Consider the following 22,152-nt stretch of genomic DNA (forward strand, 5'->3'; position numbering starts at 1 on the left):
CAAACATCACTCTGGCAACCTTTTTAATAACATCACCCATGCTCCACTAAAAGGTAATGTAAAACAATGTGTTTCTACAGTCAATGGAAAGAAAATGAACATTTTACTTCTCTTAATTCAAGTAAACTGTATTGGAAAGGAACTTCCCATCATCATTAAGGGTATATGTGGTGGGGGAGAGGCTACCCCATCCCCTTCTCCGTACTTCATATAATCTCCTTACTATTAAGAAATCAAAAAGAAAAAGAAAAATACTCCAAACACTTGTACACACATCTCTAGCAGTTGCCTCTTGTTCTGCTGATTTTTAAATGTAAAATGTAGATAGGCTGTTCTAATTTTCAAAAATTAGCACAGATGTGAGACTTTTTTACTTATAAGACTCTAATTAAAGTATGGATTCTGGGATTCGAGTGCCAGCATTCAAATTCTGGCTTTCCCACTTAACAAGCGTATGACTTTGAGCAACTTACTTCCTTCTCTGAGTCTCAGTTTCTTCATCATTAACTTGAGCCTTATATTCTCTCAAAGGGTTACTTAGTGAATGAAGTACATGAGCTAAAATACATAAAATTCTTAGCATAGTACCTGGCACATGGTACATATTTTTTGTTGTTATCATTTCTGTTGCTGTTGTCATTGTTATGATTAATACCACAGTTAGCACTGATAGAGCACCAGATACTGTTAAGGAAATATAAGCAGTTAAAACAATTGAAAGCAGAATTTAAAGAAACCCAGTTCTCCATAGGAGAGTAGCAGGTTGCCTCAACTGCCAAACACATATCAGAGAGGAGATTCCACTCTTTATTCAGCAAAATGACTCTTGAATATTAAGATCAAATGGGTTGGATGAGTGTACTTGAAATAGCCATTGCATAACTCTGTTAAGGCTAAACTGGGATAAATTATTAGCACGGCCCTGGAACTGTGCTTCATTGTGCAATCAAGAGATTCTGTATGGTTTTACTTTTCATACAAAAAAAAATATATCAAAAACTAGAACCAGAAAACATTTGGAATTTTTTTTTAGTCCACAGCCAGATCTTACAACATCAGTGATTTAAACCAGGCATAGAATATGAACTCAACTAGGCCTCTAATATTTCTGCATTACTCAGTTACAGGGAACAATGCAGTTGTTGGCTGTTGTTGAAACTCTGCAGCATGTGAAAGCTAAAGGGCTGTGCAGGACAACTGGAATCTCACTTTCACAGAGTGACTCTCCTGGCATGCTGGATTAACTTACTACTACAGTGCTCAAGTCTTCTGCACCATAAGTAAAAAATAAAAACATTAAATTTAATAAGTTCAGAGATGAAAATCAAAGCCACATTTACTGCCAAAGAAGCCAACTAACAATGATGTGAAGCAAGGAGAGAGAAATCTACATTCACCCTGGTTTAAATTTCCAAGAAAATGATAGCAGAAGAATTATGTATATAACTCCAATATACCGTGAGCTGTGACCTCCTTTCCAAAAGTCTTCAAAGTACACACAGGATTTCATAAATCCATTATGAACTGATTTTCTAAATGGTTACAATTCTACCAGCATTGCTTTTCCTGAAAGAGGAAGCTGTTTATTTGCATCTTCTATGCTGTCTTTTCGAAAGAGCCATTAAGCGAAGAAGCAGCTACAAGCAAGTACCTGAAAAGAATGGGATCAAGGCAATGGTACAAAGCTTTGTCCCAGCAATCTGAATGCAGGTGTGAGAGACACAAACCAGGTGGCTAAAAGGCTTCTTTGTTTGAAGCTGTCAGTAGGAGGACCTGATTAATCTCATGCCCCATCCCTAAACTGCCTTTTAACTATGTCAAGACATCGCCTCACATCAGGAAGTCTACAATGACATGGCTATGTGCTAAGCTCAGTTAATGTGGCCCTAGGTTTAAACACTTCAGGTTGAAAGTGGATAATTGGTGGTAGTGGATTTTAAAAGCTCACACAGGTGCCTTTGAAAAGAGGTCAAAAGTCAAGTGCATCTCTCCTGAGAGTACTGGTGAGCCCTTCCTAAGGAGATCAAAATTCTTTTACACAAACCCCCAGGGTCTTGTAAGAACTGTTATTAATTTAGTTCTGTATGTTCCAAATAATGGAAAAACGATACCACATGTGTATATTACCAGTAACCTGGGCATATTTGTTCCAGAGAGGTAGATGTTAGATTTTCACCTGGCACTTCTGGATTGCTAATGAAGTAATCCACTTTCTACCAGGGCAAAACTGGGAGTTCAGGTCAGGGTAATGAACCTTGAAAACGGTGTAAAGCCTGAGGGAAAAAAGAGAATAAACATAGGAATGTGTTGTCATATACTGAGTATATTTGTAAAACCAAAGCTATGGAGTTTTAACTATAGCTCATAAAAAACAAACATTGCTGTATATATTCTGACTTCAAAAAAAAGTGTGTCATTAAGCATTTTTCTCTTTTTATTTAATATGTTACAAAGTTTCATCATCATAACATATTTTATATATTTTGAAAAGCACTCAAACACTCCCAACCATTAATTGCTGCATTTCAAATAGCAGTTGGGAAGGTTTCTAGTTCAATCTGGAGGTCTTCTACTATCCATCTTTACTTTTTCTTTCCTCCACTTGTTAGACAATTTTATTCAATGTGTTTACTATCCTATTATATTTAAGATGTGTTATTTATTAAAATATTATATTTGAAGTTGACTTTAAAACAGGGACACATAATAAGAAATTTTTATTTTTTGCATATATCCAGTAAAAATAATTTTATATCTTTTGTGTCTGCATATAAAAGCTACAACAGCATGTCAATATTTTTTAAACCTTCAAATATACCCACTAGAATGACTATTTAAAAAATGCAAGTATTGGGAAGAATGAGGAGAAATTGAAACACTTGTGCACTGTTGGTGAGAATGTAAAAAAATGATGCAGTCACTTTGGAAACAGTATGATGGTTCTTCAAAAAATAAAAAATAGGATTACCTAGTATGATCCAACAATTCCACTTCTTGGCATGTACCCAAAAGAATTGAAAGTAGGAATCTGAGCAGATATTTATACACTCATTTTCAGAGCAGCAGATATGCAATATCTAAAAAGTGAGGCAAGCCATCAATAGTTGAACAGACACACACACACACACACACACACACACGCACACAATGGGATATAGTTGGTCTTAAAAAGCAAGAAAATTCTCACACATGTTACAACATGGGTGAACCTTGAAAACATGCTAAGTGAAAAAAGCCAGATACAAAAGACAAATATGGTCTGATTCCACTTACATAAGCTACCTAGAGCAGTCAAATTCATAGAGACAGAAAGGAAAACGGTGACTGCCAGGGGCTGGGGGGAGGGGAAATGAGGAGTTACTGTTGAATGTGTGCAGAATTTCAGTTTGGGAAGATGAAAAAGTTTTGGAGATGATGGTGGTGATGGTTGCACAACAATGTGAAGGTACTGAATGCCACTGAACTGCATACTTAAAAATGGTTAAAATGGTAAAAAAATATATTATATGTATTTATTACAATAAAAATTATTTTAAATTAAAACATTCTTCGTATGTACATTAGTGCTCTGGAGCAGGAGTCAGGATTGGTTGTGCTTGCTTGATTGACAACACTTAAGTCTAATGCACTGTTACTAATCAAAAGAAAATGTGTTTCTTCCAGGACCTTAAAGAATCCAACTGGCTTGAACAAACAGATAAAAACAAGGGTGTAGCTGACATTTTGAAATTGGTACACAAATTCTTGGACTCACTTACTCTATACTTAAAATTAAAAAAGAATGTTTGTCACTAAAATTTTTAATGAAAATCACTGGTTTGTCATAGTAGTTTTACCACAAAATCATGGTTTCACTCAAGAAACAGGGAAAGAAGAAGAAGAAACTCTTTCAGAAATAACACTTTAATTCAAATTTAATGTTAAGCACACATGTTCATGGTATGTGGCAAAACAAAGTTAATAGCATAAAAAGTAATATGACATTTGATTAACTGGTGTTAAACAGAACGTGTTAATTGCAGAGAAGAAAGGCTTGCCAAGACATGTTAGAAGCCGAGCTTCCAATTTGAACTCGGAATACAAAAGAAATGGCCCTAAGATCTGAGTAGCTATTTTAACATTTACCCAAGTCCAAGAAATTCCAAACTCAAATCCCAGGAACATAAGTTCATTTATTCTACTTAAAGTGTTAACAGAGGACAGTTCAATTAACAGCATGTAACATTTTTTTGAGAAGACCTCAAAATCCCTTAACTTGCCAATAATAGTTTAAAGACTTCACTGTGTTTTAAAGTCTGGGAAAAGATTCAGACTCTACCAAGAAGGAGATTGCCCTTGGAGAGCTTGCTAAAAACTTTGGTTAACCAAGAGGCTATAAATCCCAGTGTTCTCATTATTACTCACATATCTTTCACTGTTGATAGATCACAGTGGTTCACTTGATTGCTTATAACTAGCAGTATTCTCTGATAGAAGTTCACCAATAAGAAGAGAGTTACAGAACTTAATTCTCCCAATTCTCACTTTCTCAGCTGATTCTTATCTACTAGTAAAATAATAATAATAACAACAATAATAATAACCACAGATATTGGATGGTCACAGAGAGATTGGGTAGTCATGCCTGATTTCTGCTGTCTTTTAATCAGTCTCATGATTGAAAACTTTCTTAAAGAAACAAAACACACAAACACAATTTTAGTGAAATTAAGGAGCACAGAAATTGAACATTTCATAGAACTAAAGTTTTTGGAGTACAATTCATTAATTAGCATTATTGGTTAAGTTGTTAACCGAGATCTTGACAAGTATCTTTTTCTGGTTTTAACACTGGCTGCATAAAAAAACCATTACATTATAAACTTCATAAAATCAGAGACCATGCCTGCCATGTCCACAATGAAATCCTCAGCTCCTAGTACAGTGCTGACCCATGTTAGGCACTCAATACAAATATGTGCGGAATGAATAAATGAATATAAAAATAAAAACTGGGAACATTATTAGAAGCAAATAGAATCTAAGAACTTAAAAATAAATTATGAAATGTTTACTATGTGCCCAACACCATTCTATGTGGTTTACACGGAATATGTCATTTCATCCTCAAAACAGTCCTATGAAGTGGTCCTATTATTTTCATCAGTTTATAGTTCAGGAAACTGAGATGCAGAAAAACGTACAGCTTATACAGTGGAGTTAAGAAGCAGAAAGTTGGCTTTCAGAGTCTACACACTAAATCGTACACATTATACAAAAATCTTAAACTAAAACCAATGATGTAAAGATTTACAGGAACTCTGACCCTCCCTTCCTTAAAAATAGACCTTGAATATGTAACATTTTTAAAGTACTAAAGTAAGTCATTTCAATCAGAAATGGTTGCTTATCAGCATGAAAATGGAATTACTAAGAGGAAAAATAGCAATGTCTTAGTGTCAACCAAAGCAAACGGTTTTTAAAATCACTTCCTCAGACCCACCAAATATTAGAGAGAGAAGCCAAGGGGGCCACCTATTCCCGCTCTTGACTCTTTGCAGATGTTTAGAACAGTACCTAGCGAGAACAGTACCTAGCAAGGAACAGTACCTATATACATGTTGTCACTACATAATGTGACCATGATACAGGTATCTGGTCACATTATTTTATACTTAACTCCTTCAAATATAATGATCAAGTCCATTACAAGCAACTGTAATATCAGAAAACTATTTCTTATATTGAGATAAAAAACATATTAGTATTCTCCCTGCCCCCTTTGTCAATTCAAATCAACTTTTGTATAAAATTCTCTTCTGTAGAATAACAACTCAGATTTTATTTAAAGGTAATACCTATTCCCTTAAGTACTTATCTGACATCCTCTAGTTCATTAACCACTCGTTTGGTGCCATGAATTCAAACGATCTTCACCAATTTGAATGGGCTATTCTGGATACAATCTAATCAGTCACCATGCCTCCTAAATTATGGCATCAGAATTGTGGTCTATTATTATGCTAGCTATTTCTATGCTTGTACCGTATTGTTGATTCATAATAAAATAAAGGTCATCTAAAACTCCTGACCTATTACCATACGCCTTTAAACTTGTGCTTGTGATATTAATATTTTGACCCTACTTGATTTTACATTTTTGAATTAAATTTCATCTGTTTTTGTCTAGAATTTTGAGACTACTTTGTAATTTTAATTCTGTTGTTATGTGTGAATTTTACAATAAAGGCAGTAAAACTTAAGCTTTCAGGGTCCTTCACTTACATAGATACCTTCTAAGACCCTGGGAGAGGCCATAGCAATATGTCCATGTGGTCATAAGTTTTTGTAGAATTAGTATTAGTAATCAGTTTTGATCTTCTCACTCCATCTTCCCCTCTGTCACACGTGTACCATGGCACTCAGCACAGCAATATGTGGGAATGCAGGAAAAATAAGATGTGAAGTATGTAGAGCCAAAAGTTAATCCACAGAAAATTCTTCCAAATCTCACAGCTCATTATGAAAGAAACTTACAGAAGTTTTTCCAAATTTGACAATTCTAAAAATTTACATAGCATTACCAAAATAAATTTCAATTAGCCATGCTAGAGAAGACAATTATCTTTACATTCTCTCGTTAGAAATATATTATAAAACTATTCCCATATGAAGCAACCAAGAGTAAGCAGCCAAAAAATGAAGGGAAAGGGGTATTACGAAGATGTGTCCAAAAGTTACAAAAAAAAATTGCTGTGTATTTCCCTATATACTAAAATGTTTTTCGATATTTAGATTTGTAATTAGTCGTATTTTTCTTTTTCTAATTAAATAGATTATAGACCCTAAATATTGCTAAACACTACAGTTATCAAGCCTTAGCAAAATTCTGTAACCGATAATGTGTGGTGTGCTAATAGCTTAAAAAGAATGCAACAACTACTGCAAGTCATGTTGCAATAACCTCATTTTTAGTTTCCTTAGTAATGCCAGTTTTATACATGAAGATAACTATAAAAAGTATAAGGATATTAGCAAACTATACTACATCTGACCAAATCTCCCATAAAGTACATGTGGATAAAATGATGTCCATGGGGGTATGTGGCAGATGTGGGATAGTGTTGTGCAGTTACTGTTTAGGTAGTTGAACAACTCAAATTATTGTCAACCTAGTGAGGATCTCCAGGAGTAATACACCTCAGGCTTTTCAGTAACCTGTAGCAAATAAAATAATCTGGCTGCAGATAGGAATGCATTTAAATTGTGTGGGACATGAAGTTTATATAATTGGAGTGGGGGAATTGAAGGGGACAGAGATCGCATTAGAAAACAAATACAAAATTAAAAGTACAAAGTTGAGTATGAATATTTATTTAGAATGAAAAAGAAATGACAAATTTTAAAAAGCTGACATGCCACAAGTATCACAGAATCCAGGAAAATAACATTCTATCTTTATTAATTCATTGTTTAACATACCTTTATAATATTTTTCCCCATAGCTTTTTGGCTTTACTCTTTAAGACAGGTTTGTGTTATTTGTGTTTGCATAAAATCCTCTTCAAATATTGATTTATTGATTAATTAATAAAAATATAACAAAACCTCAGCAAACGAGAAAAATCAGGGGAGACTAGTTTAAGTGGAAAATATAAATTATAGAATTCTTAAAATTGTATAAATTTCAAATACTCTTCAATATATATTATTGTCTAAAGCAGGGCTAAATCATAAATATGTAGTTTAAAGGCAAAGTTAAATTTTATAATAGGACTACATCGTATAAAAATGTATCATAAATATAAAGTTTCTTTAACATAAAAAATTAATAAATGCAGAAACTGGGTTTGCTGAGCCATTTACCTTGATAAAGAAAGACAGTTTGGATTGAAATTACTTTTGAGTGCTTTAATAAAATCATTTTATGATGGAAATATTACTGATATTAAAATGAATTATGATTTTCAATTAATAGAAGTTTATCGTATACCTGCCTGGGTAAATTATATTTTCTGGAGATTTAGAATATAAATGTTATTTAATGCGTGATTTCAAGAATATAGGATTTAATGGTAAGCCATTTATTAGCATATACAGATTTAATATAGCTTCCTAAAATTAACAGAAAGGAAAGTAATTAAAGTTGACCCTTGAACAATGAGAGAGTTAGGAGTGCTGACAACCATGCAGTCAATAATCTGCATATAATTTTGCCACCCCAAAAACTTAACTACTAATAGCCTGCCATTGACTCGAAGCCTTACCAATAACACAGGCAGTCAATCAACACATATTTTGTAAGTTATATGTATTATATACTGTATTCTTACAATAAAGTAAGCTAGAGAAAAAATATTATTAAGTAAATCATAAGAAAGAGAAAAGACATTTACAGTATTTATTGAAAAAAATCAGCATATAAGTGGACCTATGCAGTTCAAACCCGTGTTACTCAAGGGTCAACTGTATTTTGAAGTTTGATTTTTATCCATAATACATATCAATCATGAAAATTAATATCTGTTTACAAGCACAGAAGTTAACAGAATCTTCACTATAGACGGTGGTAAAGACACAAAAAGTCTAAAGCAAAATCTGTAATCTAAATATAATTTAAAATTTTTGGAGAGCTGGCAATTTAAAAGAAAACTATAGTAAACCTTCCAACTGTGAAATTTATGTATTTGTACGCTATTTAAAAAAAAAAATGTTCATGCTCAGAGAAAGGCAATGAAGTTTTTTCAGCACCATCAGGGGCTCTTCATTCTAACATTAATCAAAGACAAGCCAAAGGTCTCAGGACAGCCAGGAAACCTTGACGCAGCTTTCAATGCTGCTGCAGGACAGGGGTATGTGGGGTTCCATCTGATCTCTTAGAGTCTATCTGCTCACCAGCCTTGGCTTTGATCTGGCTATTTCTGGTGATAATTATACCCTTTTGTTTCATTTGCTTACACACTAGAATTTTCATTGTTTTTGTTTGCCGAATTACTCAGTAAAATAAAATTTATACAAAGCACCAACTAAACAAGTGGTTCTCAACCCTGCTTGCACATTCCAAACACCAGGGAAGATTTCAATAAAACCGAAGCCTGGACTCCGTCAGAGTTGGTCATGTTGGGTCACAGCATCATACAAAGCTGCCAGGTGATTTGAACATGAATCCACTATTGAGAACCAGGCAATGGAATAATGAACGAGCCTGTCGAGATGATATAAGGATGGCAGAGCAGCAATAAAATCATCAATTTATTTTGCTATACTATTTAAATTGTAGTCAATTTAGAAAGGGTGAAGCGTGCCAATAAATACCAGTGACCCTCGGGAGTATCAAACTCAAATTTAGAGGGCATGGAGATAAAAAGAAAAAAATAAATAATTAAAGAAAAAATAGGGATTCCCCATTATGGCAAACAGGAGAGAGTTCAAGCTCTATCTAAAGGGGATGGCCATGACTCAGCTCTGGTCAATCATTACCACACAGAATGTGAGTCAGTGTTGTTGCATATTTTAATTTTTCAAGAAAAGTCAGGTAGGGATGTGAGTGCGTGCATGTGTGTGTGTGTGTGTGTGTGTGTGTGTGTGTGTGTGTAATCTCCTGACTTTTTGAAAAAATTTTTGAAGTTAGAAAGCAAAAAAATTATGCCTCCCAAGATACTGGAGCCTTTGCTATATACAATCTAAGGCCTAATTCCCACTGCTGGAGTTATAAGACCAAGGAATATGCCCTGTACTAGCTGTAGGGTCCTGAGTTTCCTGACTGAGCTGTCAGTTCTATACCAAGGATCAAAAACAAACAAATTAGACAATAAACATGTGACAGAGAACAAAAGTAAACATTTCTTCACACTGTGACTTATTCCTTAAAAATATTACCTCATACTACCATTAAAAAAGAAAATGAGTACTTACTTAAAAACCACATTAAAGTCATTTTGAGAAATGTGAGATCATAAAATTCTGTTCTAAAAATGAACACATCAGTGGAACACACATAACATGAGGAGTGTCCATCCAAACTTGCCCAAGAACGGTAGTGCTCATGTGAAAGGAGCACGTAGATACTTCTTCATATCTTCTTCAATATTTATTTCATAGTGATGTGTACGTTAGAGACACTTACAAAATATCTGTGGATTGGTTAGACACCAAGAGTGACTGTTGAGTATTGCCTTAGTGCTCTATTATTGTTACTGGGCATTTCTAGTCCCTGAATTCACTTATGTATTACAAAACATATACAGATGATTTCTAAAAAAAGCAATCTGACAATGGAAATTAGGATTTATAAAACATACTTTTGGGGGCCAGCATTTACACCTTTAGAACTATATAACTAATAGAAATACACAAGTATACAAAATTGTATGTGCAAAAATGTTCAGCAAGGAGCTATGGCATATTCACCACTTGAAGCCTGGGAGCCACTTTCATACACTCAGACATCATCCAAATAAAGCAAGAAATGTTTAGAAACAAGAAACCAAGGAATTATCAGAAAAAATAAGCTTCAAGGTAGACTCTTTAAATCAGTGTTTTTCAAACTGTAGGTCACCATCCATTAGTTGGTCATGACGTCAACCGAAGGGGTTGCCAATGACAAATTAAATTAATTAAAATTCTTTTTAATTTAAATAATAAAATGGTGCAGAACAGAAAGTGTGAGTGAATTAAACATAGTACGAGTAAGTGCCATGCTTCATAAATACTTCGTTTCTGTTTTCATACATATACACACAGGTATCTGTGTACCCGTTGTGATGTCGGTTGTGTTTCTTACTGTAGGTCACAATAAAAAAATTGAGAAACATTAGCTAAAAAATTTTTTGGACTAATGTTAAAACAAAACGCTGTTTTTGTTTATCCATTGATAGATGGGAGCTTATTAGGAAAACCTACTCAGTTATATATGTATGTAAATATATCTCATTTATAAGGCCATGAAGAGGTCTTAAAGTATACACACAAAATAGTTAACTATGACTACTTCCAGGGAATATGGAAGATGTTATAAAAAGGGAGAATTTACATTTTATATTTTAATTGCTTTACATACAATATACATTTATGTGCTTCTGTATTATAATTTCTAAAAATAAAAAAATGTAGGTGTGTAAGAATATCCTGCCTATTGACTATGGAGTCAAATGATATAAAATGTGCCAATGTCTTTCAGCCAAAAGTCATTGAGAAATGAAAGAGAAGGGAGCCATGGTTGAACCATGGAAAGTCGGTGGTAAATGGGCAGAAATGAGTGATAGTTTATATGTGGCCTATTTATTTATGTCCCACCTAATTTATAAAATGATTTGATGCAGTGAGGTGTTTGGACAGCCAGAAGACATGGCAAAGAGAATCTGAGAAAAAAATCTTAGAAGAAAACCTGGCCATAGAAAGGAGACTTGAAACATGAGACAAGAGTTAAACTCCAAGTAAAAAGTAGGAGCAGTAGAAAACCCAGTGCTCAGAAACAAATAAAACTCTGAGGAATGTTCATCATCGGCCAGCAGTCCCCGAACCATTAGGCAACTATAGAGTTAAAAAGAAAAGAGCTACTACCTAGAACGCCAAGATGTCCAGGGTTCCTGTGACCACGAAAAAGGCCAGTTACCAGGCAGTTCCCTCCATTCACCATCATTCACCATCATTCAATCACGACAGGCTGTAGCATCCTCCTTCATCACAAGGCTCCACCTACTACTGCCTGGACCAGGCATTCATGTTCATGGGCCCAGCCTCTGGGCAATGCTGGGTGTACTCAGAGTTTGCCTCTCTGCCTCTCTCTCTTTATGATTCTATGGTTGAACAGCTTCACTTCTGGCTGGCACACACTTGTGGCAGAAATGCTACTGTCTTCAATTAGATCTCATCCAAGAAGCAGTGCGGGTTATACTGGGTAGCACGAAATTGATTAGCTTTTGCATCAGACTGGCTCTCATGCTTGATGATACCAGTATTGACATCCTACTAACTTGCTTTGTCCTGCTGTCCCCAACCAGCTCTATGGCCTCTCACCTTCCCCAGGACATACTGATAGAAAGGTAGTCATTCCTCATATTTGGAGCCTGCTGGTTTGGAGACGATGGCAAAGATTTTTTTCTATTAGCAATAATATAAACTTGAATGGCAATTATTCTACCTCTATTAAGCTGGGTACGGCCAAGTTCCAGCATGCCAAGATGTTCTAAAGCAGTACTTTCAAAGGGAGCAGACTTCTGTGTCCCGGATTCTATTGAAAACATGCAAAATGTGCAAGGCCTCGAATAAATGCACCATTATCTACTCGATTAACCAACCCCAAGCGAAGCCTTTGCAATATTTGTCAAATTAGAAAATCCATTTAACAGTGGTATCGGATAAACTACTTTCCTAACTAAACTCCACAAATTCTCAAAATATTTTACGCAAGAAATTACTTGCAAGTAGCAAGTATGTCTTAGTCGTAGTTGATATTTCAGTCCTCAGCAGTGTTGTTGCACATAGCACATGCTTAATAAACATTAAGTGAGCACATTGATGGGTAACCTAATCAAGCAAGGTAACTTGAGGCCTTATTTCATTGATGACTGTTGCTAATTACCACAGAACTTTGAATCATAAAAGTGAAGGCTGATTCTATTCATTAACTTTGCATTTATGAACATTAATTATCCTTTTTTTTCTGGCTTCCCACCCTTCTAGTCATTGAGATAACTGCAAGATTTCTTGCTCTCAGTTTTTATGGCAACTAAAATGCATAAATTCCCCAGGGGCAAATTACCAATAGAGTTTTCAGTGGGCCATTCAATATTGGCAGCTTCACTCTGTCGAGTTTCTCCTAAATCATATTGATGATGCCTGATTTTATGAGCACTGAAATCTATTAATTATCTTTCCTATTGCTCTTTGGTATTTTATTGTGAGATAAAGGAGATCTATTCCTTTGGTAAGTAACTAGCATAGACATAACACAGCCATAACCAAACCTAACTCTTTTTCTCTTTCCACCCACCTTTTCTTCTTTCGCAATATTCAGTTTAAGACCAAAAATTCAGATTAAAGTCAGACTCTTAACATTAAATTCATTTTTACAGAAGTAAGTGTCTGTAAAATAAATTTTATAGGAACAAATGATCAACTGAATTTTTAAAAGCAACTCCTACACATACTGCTGGGTAAATTGCCAAAGGGTTCAAAGAATTTCCCACACTAGGACAGATGGCTAAGGACACTCAAGAAGTGAGCTAAATATTTCACAGCTTAGAAGCTTAATTTTTAAAAACTTGATTGAGATAATGCAATAGCAGTTTCAGAATAATGACTGTTATTCAGATTCTCTGTCCTGGTGTCATGGGACTATATTTTTAATCTTTCCATTCAAAAGTTAATCATTCATCTGATTAGATAGAAAATAAAATCTTCAAAGTCTTTCTTACTGAGCAGGAGATTCATACCATCAGCCACATCAGCAGTGCATTTTCCATCATAGGCCAGAGTTACAGTCTTTATAATTTTTAAACTACAGGCATAAGAGAGGCCTCCTGGAGCAATTCACCAGCTGTGATAAAACTACTATAGAATCTCCTTTGTGTTTGAGAACAGTGGTGGCAAATTCTCAGTGGCTGATGGCAGACCCTTTTCTAAACATTGGTTTTCCAGGTTGACCAGTGGCAATATGAACAGTAACAAATCCAAGGCCAGCCAGCGATGGACACCTCACATCTTCATTTAATCAATTTCACTTAATCGAAAATGAAGAGTACTATTTACTTACTATGGGATACACTTAGCCATTTTTCTGAAGAAATAAGCTTCCTTAAACAACCAATTTTAAAACAAATAGCATATAATCCAGAGCTAAACAAAATAAGCCTGCTTTCTGACATGGTGGCCATAACCTTAGTCAATGTGGATGCTATTGAATATCTGAAGAATCACAGTAAAGAAGAAAGAAAACTCATGCCTGTGGATAGAAGTGGTTAGTTCCCATAAAGTGAAAAGTGTGTCTCAATAAACAACTGTTCTTAAGGCAAATGGAGGAGTGACAGGAGTTGGGTAGGGAAACACCTCCCCCTCTGACATCACTCTAAGTCAGTAATTCCAAGGAATTGGTCTTTGCTGACCTTTAGGCAAAAGCTTAGTTTTCCATTAAGAGAGTGAACTTGCTGCTATTTTGAGTAAGTGAGCACAATACACTATGTCCTATAATCAGAGAAAGAAACAAGAAAAAAAAAGAAAACGCATTGTGCACATGAGATAAACAAAACCAAAGACAGAAGCAGGCATACTGTCTACCTCTAGTCCCCAAAGTAGAAGAAACTTTCCCTTCCTCTAAGTTACTGTTGCCTTAACAAAAACGGCTTTTTATCTGATACTGTTACAACGGATACAATACAATAATCAAGGGAGCAAACTGCTATTTTTCCTTCTACCATGTGCAGACAAACTCTAACCTTAATAATTTTGAGAGTTTTATGCCATATATATACATATATACATAGCCACGTATCCTTTGGGAAGCCAATCCTTCTGAATTCTAGTCTTCCTTTACAAGAAAACTATTTTTCTTTCCGTAAAACTTTTTGTCCCTGAATCTTCTGTTATTGTTGTATCTATAAAGCCTTGTAACACATAAAAATTAAAAAAAATAAAATCTTGATAAACAAACATGACATCCTTCAGGATTCTCTAACAGCATGGTCAGAGAAGATGATTTGCTCCAAACTGGTGCAGGCAGAGACAGTGGAATAAAAGGCCAAGCATTACTCAATTAAAAGCATCTTCCTAGGAAAGAACATCTTGAAGTATAGTGTCAACCTGTTTCTTCCCAGAAAGTTGAAGCAAATGAAGAGAAATTTGACATCGTTGGAGTTTCCCTGAGCCTTTATTTTTCAAACACCTTTCTAACACACACGAGAAAATCTGTCTCTGGAAAAAGGTAAGAGAGGCCCTTCCAAGAACTACATCTAAAGAAGCCTGTGGTACAGAAGTTAGGTCCAACTTGGAACTTCAAGGATCCATTTTCAAATCCAAAACACTTGAGATAAACCAGGACAAAGTATTACTTGACTTAATGAGGTCAGTAGATGAATTTTTCTTTCTGGGACCAGAGATTGCTGAAGCAGCCCAGATGCTAAGAACTTTCAAAGAATGAGAAATCCTTTCAGGGCCTGAGAATCAGGATGGCACCCTTCTCCTAAGGTGTGGTTATACAATGTCTGGGCAAATAAACTACTGCGTGGTAGGACAGTAAGCTATCCATCAAATGAATCGAAATCAATGAAATAAATTCAATATGCACTTAATAATGAAGGCTGGGTGTTTTCTCTTAGTGTATTTAAAAAATGAATCTGTTAGTAAACTATTTAAAAGTTATAAAGAACAGAAGAACAACTGTAACATCAGCATGACTTGTTGGTCATTTCATTTTTATTGAGGACTCATAATCATCCCAATTAATTGAAACAACCTCCTTTATATCTTTGATTGCTGGAAGCTCAATAATAAACTGAATATTTAAAATAAGAAGTAAAGAGGAAACATAAGGAGAGCTGCTCTTAGAAGCAATAATGGCTGGAAATGTTCTAGTACTATTCGTGCATTCCCTCACGTCAATCTAGCAGGTACTCTCTCCCCTATTTATACCCTATTAATCTCCTTTAATAAATTTTATCTTTAAATTTGGTCACTCATTAACCTCTTCTATCTCCATCTCTCATCATCTTACCCTACATATAATTAGCCTAATGAAAAACAAAATGGGATTTAGTAAATGCCTAGATTTTTTCATTCACTAAGTTTTACAATATTTTTGTTCTTTGTGTATTTATTGATATATTATCTTAGAATCTAAGAGCTATAAGAGTATTTCCATAGTACATGTTACTACCATATATCTAAGAACATAATCAACACATGCTGGAAATCAAGTTATATTTGTTAGTTTTACCGTATGTAAAGTAGCCCTAAAAGAACAGAGCTAGATGGTGAGAGAACCACAGTGTTTCATGATCATTTTTGGTTCAAGTTAATACTAGTCAGCCTGAGATCTTGTAATGTATTCTGAAGGAAAAAAAAAAACAAACAAACACACAACCGATTCTGTACAAAAAAAGTAAAACAGGACTAAGAGATTACAGAGTAAATTCTGAAAAACAAATTAACAATAACATCATATAATCTAAACCACAACAATGATAGATTGTATTTTTATAGCACTTAATACTTTTTGAAGATCTTTCACTTCCATCATCCCACTTGATCAAAAATGATTAGTAATTTTTCTCCCACACAGAGGATCAACCTCGAAGAAAATTGTATCCAAGCATGGTTACATTCAGTTTCCTAAATACCTTAGTGGGGATAGAAGAAATACCTGGGGATAAAAGAAATAGCCAAGCTAAACACAAGGGAAACTTCCCAACTGTGAAATTTATCTGATGCTAACACAAGGGCCAGAAATTTTAGATTTTGTTTCCTAAAGACATTTAAGAATGTGACATGTACCTAATTTTTGAAATAGTTTAGATGCAACCTTATCCATAGGAAGAAGATGTATAGACTACAGTGGCAAACAGGTAGCTCATTAGTAGTCCTTATTATTAAGGTGCAGCCCCTTCACCACCTTGAGACCATTAATCTTACTCTGAAGAGAACCACACTGCCCTAATCTGCCCTGAATTATCCCATCCAGTGGTTAACATGTGGATCAATATCATTTGAAATGGATTCTTCATCACTAGCTTTCTTCGCTCTCAGGATGATGCATGTATGTATTATTCTCTTTCCTTACCCTGTTTGTGTCTCTTTAATTTATATTTATTCTAACTTTATCTCTTGGAAACGTCTAGAATGCTTTCGTACAGGATAATTTTTATATCTTTTAGTTCCCTTTCATCCAAGCTAAGCATATCCTAGTTATCTAAAAATCTCAGCATCTTAATTTGTCAACTTTGAGCATATTTTAGTTTGTCTATGTCACTCTGAAAATGTGGTGTCCAATGCTGATTAAAATACTCTGTGTATAGTTTGACAAGGGTAAAGTAAAGCAGGATTGCCACTTTCCCCAGACTAGACATAAAAAGTTACTAATATATTCTAAAAAGACATTAAGTATGTTGGCAGCAATGTCACTCAGTTAACATCCATTGCGCAACTAAAACTCCTAATCTAAATTATGTCCTTATTTTCATCTAATCAAATCTGCTAGTCTTCAAGCGCCTACATTAAAAATTAATGTCATTAAATATCTTGTTGGCATTTCATATGTTCTGTGTTATTTAAGTAGGATTTTTACAACAGTAGTCTTTCTGCTATTTGCTTATGTTAATGCATAGCTTTTTAGCTACATTTTTACTTAAATAATTTGGGATAAACCTAACCACGTCTTAGAACTTCTTATTTTTAAGAAATATGTTCTAACCTCCAAACAATAAACCCAAAATGATTTTTGAAATTATAACCTTCCTTATTTTGAATAGATGATTTACTACAGGCTTAAGTTGACTGGAACATCTTACTTTTCATTAACATTTGTGTTCTAATTAGAGTCACAACATTATCTCAATCTTAACTCTGTTTTCTTGCCTTCACTCTCCGTTCAAAACTATTTAATTTTAATCCTAGCCAATATTTATATTTATGTAACCATAAACTATTATAGATAAGCACAATTTTGCAAATGATGTTTTAGAACCCCTATTATGGCTTAGTGATACATGAATAGACTATTTCACTAGGGTAATTCCTGATAGTATAGCTAGCTAAAGTCCCCAAGTTCATTGCTAAGTTCTGTAAGTTATATCTATCCATATCTCTCAAATTCATTTACTTCTTTCCATTCCCAATGCCATTATCTTAGTGGGAGTCATAATCATCTCTTGAGGAGAATTTGGCAACATTCCATGATAGCCATGCCTCTAATATAAACCCCTTCCAAAGTATTCTTCCACTTCAGACAGGGTGATCTTTCCAAATGTATAAATCTAATTGTGTCAGGCTCTTTAAATCCTTCAGAGCCTCTGCATTGCCTTCAGAATTATAGGGAGATGCATCTTACATGAGAATTAGTTTCCAAAAGTAACTAATAAAGCATAAATCAAGTACAGTCAAAATTATCCTGGCAAGTTCCTTGAGTGACAACAAGATACAATATACATAATTTTATGTATATTTTATGTTTAGTATCCTGTAAGGAAAAAGTATATATAAATATATAATATATATAACAATGTACTGTGTATAAAATGAACAATATGTACAAAATATACTTTATAGTATTATGATTTTTTGCTTTACTTTATGTTCAAAGTTAAATTTTCAAGTCACATGAGCCTGTTATTCAACTCTGCTAGAAGGACAAATGTATTAAAATGTATTTGATAAATATTTATTGAATGCATACTGTATATCAGAAATTGTTCTAGGCACTGAGGGTACATCAAGGAACAAAAGAGACTAAAAACCTCTGCCCTCATAGAGCTTACAATTACTAAACCAATAAGTAAATAACAGAGAGTTTAATGGCAATAAGTGCTACTGGAGAAAGCTAAGGCAGAGAAAGGACAGAGGGGAAGATGCTGAGGGCAGGGTAGAGAAGGGAGAGGACTGTAATTTTCAATAAGGAGTTCAAAGAAAGCCTGACAAAGAAGATAGCATTTGAGCAAAACCCTGAAAGAGGTAAGCCAGGCTACCAGTAGAGGACAGTTTCTACAAGAGGAAGAGCTAAGTACTTACACTCCAGAGGAATGAATGACAAAGAGCAGACAGTAGCTGGAGTAGAGGGAGAGAGGTGGCAGGGAGCCAACAGTGCAGGGCCTTTTAGGTTTCTGCTCTTTGAGTGTTGTGGGAAGCCACTTGAAGGTTTCACACAGTGATGTGATGGTCTGACTATTATGTACCTCCTAAGGGCATCCAAGAATATCCCTCCTCTTCCCTTGCCACCCCTTGCCTCACACTGGAGCTGCATTTCTCTAAAAGCTCTCCTTCTCACACCTTCACTTCCCTGCCTTAGCTCCTTAGCAGCCTCTGCCTGAAGGATTGCCCCCTCACTCAACTCCACAGCTAACTTGTTCCTGTACTTGGTCTCCAAGATTCCAAGAGTGCAGGTCTGCCTCATCCAGGACACCCTCTCCAATTCCCCCAGCCTGGCCTGGCGAGATCCAGTTCAGATTCCCTGAGTGTCTACACCACACTGCTGAGTAGTGGTAACCATCTGTCCCCATTTCTTTGAGAGTTGTGTCAGAGCCTTCTTTGTAACTCCAGCACATAGCACACATCTGCATGCAGAAAACAGTAAATATTTGCTGAATAAAGAAAAACATAATGATGCAATAGGATGAAGCGGATGAGTATGCAGGAAAACCTCTCTGTGTGAGGCATTTTGAATCATCTAGGATCTCCATATATGGATTTCTCCTTTCCTTTTTAGACAATTCTGTTCTAACACATTCCCTTTATTATCTTTCAAAAGCGATTCTGACTACATTCTTCTGAGCTTTAAACTTAATGTGCATCAAAATGGAAAAGAAAAGCTATGAAGTTTTTCCTTTGGCAAACTGTAGGCAAACTTTTATATTTGTGAGACAAGAGAAATGCCCTAATCCAATTGTGAAAATTTAAAAATGTTTTAAAATATTTACAAAATTGTGGTGTTATTAACAAATTATACTAACAGATACAATCCAAACTGCCACTTACTTATAAACGTAGGCATACTGGCTATTGAGGTGGGGTAAAAGAAGCGCGAACAACCTCACCTAAATTTTAACCACATTTCGAAGTCTATATTCCAAAGGGTAAAATTAGAAATAAGAGATCACCGACAACAGTGTTCAGTTTGAATCTTGATGTGATCAGCTACTGAAAAGAAAAGATGGTCAGTGTTCATGTTAATATCCTCCACAAATGTAAGTTGAGCATTCTAGGTGAGAAAGAAAGAGAAACAGACTAGACAAACAAGAGTATTTTGTGTGATATAAACTGATCAAAATGTTAGCCTATAAGGATGGCTACAAAATCCTTTATTGTACTTGGGAGAAAAAGTTTCCCTTCCTCCCTTCTGGAGAACATGGTGTTTCGTGTCAGTTTACAAAGGCATGCTCTCCCTTTCAACATACATTGGAGGCCCCGCTCTTGCAAAAAGGTAAGATAATGTGCTCTGTAAGTAAGAAGTCAAGTACCCACTGCCTTTTCAAACTGCCTGATGAGAATTAACGGCCTTTGCCATCCTCTTTTAAACAACTTTGGCCAGGTTTTCTATAAGCACCTCGTTTATCTTGAGACTCTTTCATCTATTATCTGACTGTAAGCGTGTTCATAGTTCATCAGCTGAATTCACTTTGACAGAGAAGTCTTATGACGAGTAGCCAACAGCCTAATGTCAGGTCTGTGAATATCTCTGGAATTAAGGTGATGGGAAAAGGGTAACCTTCTGCTACTTCTAACAGCATTTGCTGAACAACAAAAATAGAGCCTTAAATCATCTTCCATTTACAAAAGCAAGTCCTCTTTGCTAATAATAGAGTTCAGTGCAGCTGTGTTCGACTGAGATCAAAAACGCCACTGGGGGCCACCTTGGATTCATACTTGTACATGGTTATGAATGTGAACCATGATATTTCCAGTTATATGGATGAAGTTTACCATCCAAATGATTTTACTTGATATCTAACAAGTCCATTTGCAGATATTTTTGACAATAACAAGAGGGCTAAAAAAGACCATCATCCCCTGTCTTTAAAGTTTAGCCACCTGGGCCGCAGGGGTTTATAATTGTTAGTACTCTTCTTCTGAAGAACTGGGAATGGGTTTTGTGGTGAAAACAAAAATACCTGTGCTGCAAACATAAAACTCTTCTTTTTAAACAGCTCCAGCTTGGTTTACGATAATCTGGAAGAGCATAATGCTTGACCCAAAGTCTTCTGTTTATAATAACTTATAAGAATTATATTTCAAAACAAGTTTAAGTCAAGCTGTACACATCCATAAATATTTTAAGTAACTGAAGTAGACTTTTGAGAAATCTTGCCAGCACAGAATTCAATGTTTATACTTTCTGTGGATAGAACAGGAGCTTTTTTTGAAATTAGCATTTCTTCCTAAATTGACAGGGAGGTGCCTGTTGTTCTAAATCCTTCATTACCCAACCAGCCTGGCCCATATCTGCCCAGCTGAAGAGTAAATCAACCCATTGGAATGTGTTTAGCTTTGCTAATCACCTGATGATTATTCAGAAACATGAAAAACAGAACTTTTCAGTCCCCAAGGTAAAATTATGCTATAAACAATGGCTTTCAATTGCTCAACACTTAGTCAACACTTCTGCTCCAGTCCTAAGAATGTAACTTACATTAAACTGGAAGAAACCAGTGTGGACATATCCCAAGTAATACCAATAAAAGAGCAGTTGGTATTTTATAGATAAGTTTATTTCAATCCTCAAAGTCCTTTCAACAGAGCTATTGCCAGGTGCTATAGGAATTGGAATTAAACAAGTATCTGTATATTATAGCCTCTCCACATTTAGTGTGTTGCCATTTACACCATTTGTCAGTCATTTGAAAAATAACATACTGGAATTTTCATGGGTAGAAATAACAAAAATAAAAGCTATCTTTTTTAGCTGTTATTCCTTTATTCTTGAGAAATTGTGAGGATAATAAAGAGAAGCAGGTGCTTACCTTTTGCATGGAGCAGATAATACAGCAGAAATATTTGTTGCTAGATGTCTTTCAGGGTAAAGTTTTCCCCTTATAAGTTGTTAAGAGTGAAAAGCAAGAACTACTATGAAGGTATTAATGACTAATGATTTTTCAGATGTACCCTAGCTCATTAGAATATTGTGATTAGCAAATTAGGGCTTTGGGTGATTGTAGTTATTTTAGTCTCTGAAACAAAAGAGGAATCTGTCAGAATATCCAGCATAATTTTAAAATAAGAACTCCTACAGCACTTCATCTCCCCACAAGCACACACAGATATAGAAACTTCTCCAAACTACCCCAAAATCTTAAGTACTATGGGATTTGCACAGGGTCACCCCCTCAGCCCTGTGTTGCTATCACTCTTGTAGGAGCTTCCTCCAGGAGTGCTTGCTCTTCTGCATCTGAGCTAAGTTCAGATCTCCAACTGAGTACCAAGTCTTTCTACTTGGATAATTGCTGAAAATTAAACTGACATATCTAGAAGCGA

At 35.2% G+C, this 22,152-nt stretch overlaps 1 long non-coding RNA gene across 1 annotated transcript in view; it reads right to left on the bottom strand.

Moving 5' to 3' along the window:
- Window positions 1-22,152, bottom strand: part of LOC111734673 — a 236,039-nt gene that overhangs the window by 156,575 nt on the left and 57,312 nt on the right. The window lies entirely within an intron of this gene.

The sequence above is a fragment of the Pteropus vampyrus genome, unplaced genomic scaffold, assembly GCF_000151845.1.
Source record: "Pteropus vampyrus isolate Shadow unplaced genomic scaffold, Pvam_2.0 Scaffold15, whole genome shotgun sequence".
Classification (NCBI taxonomy): Eukaryota; Metazoa; Chordata; class Mammalia; order Chiroptera; family Pteropodidae; genus Pteropus; species Pteropus vampyrus.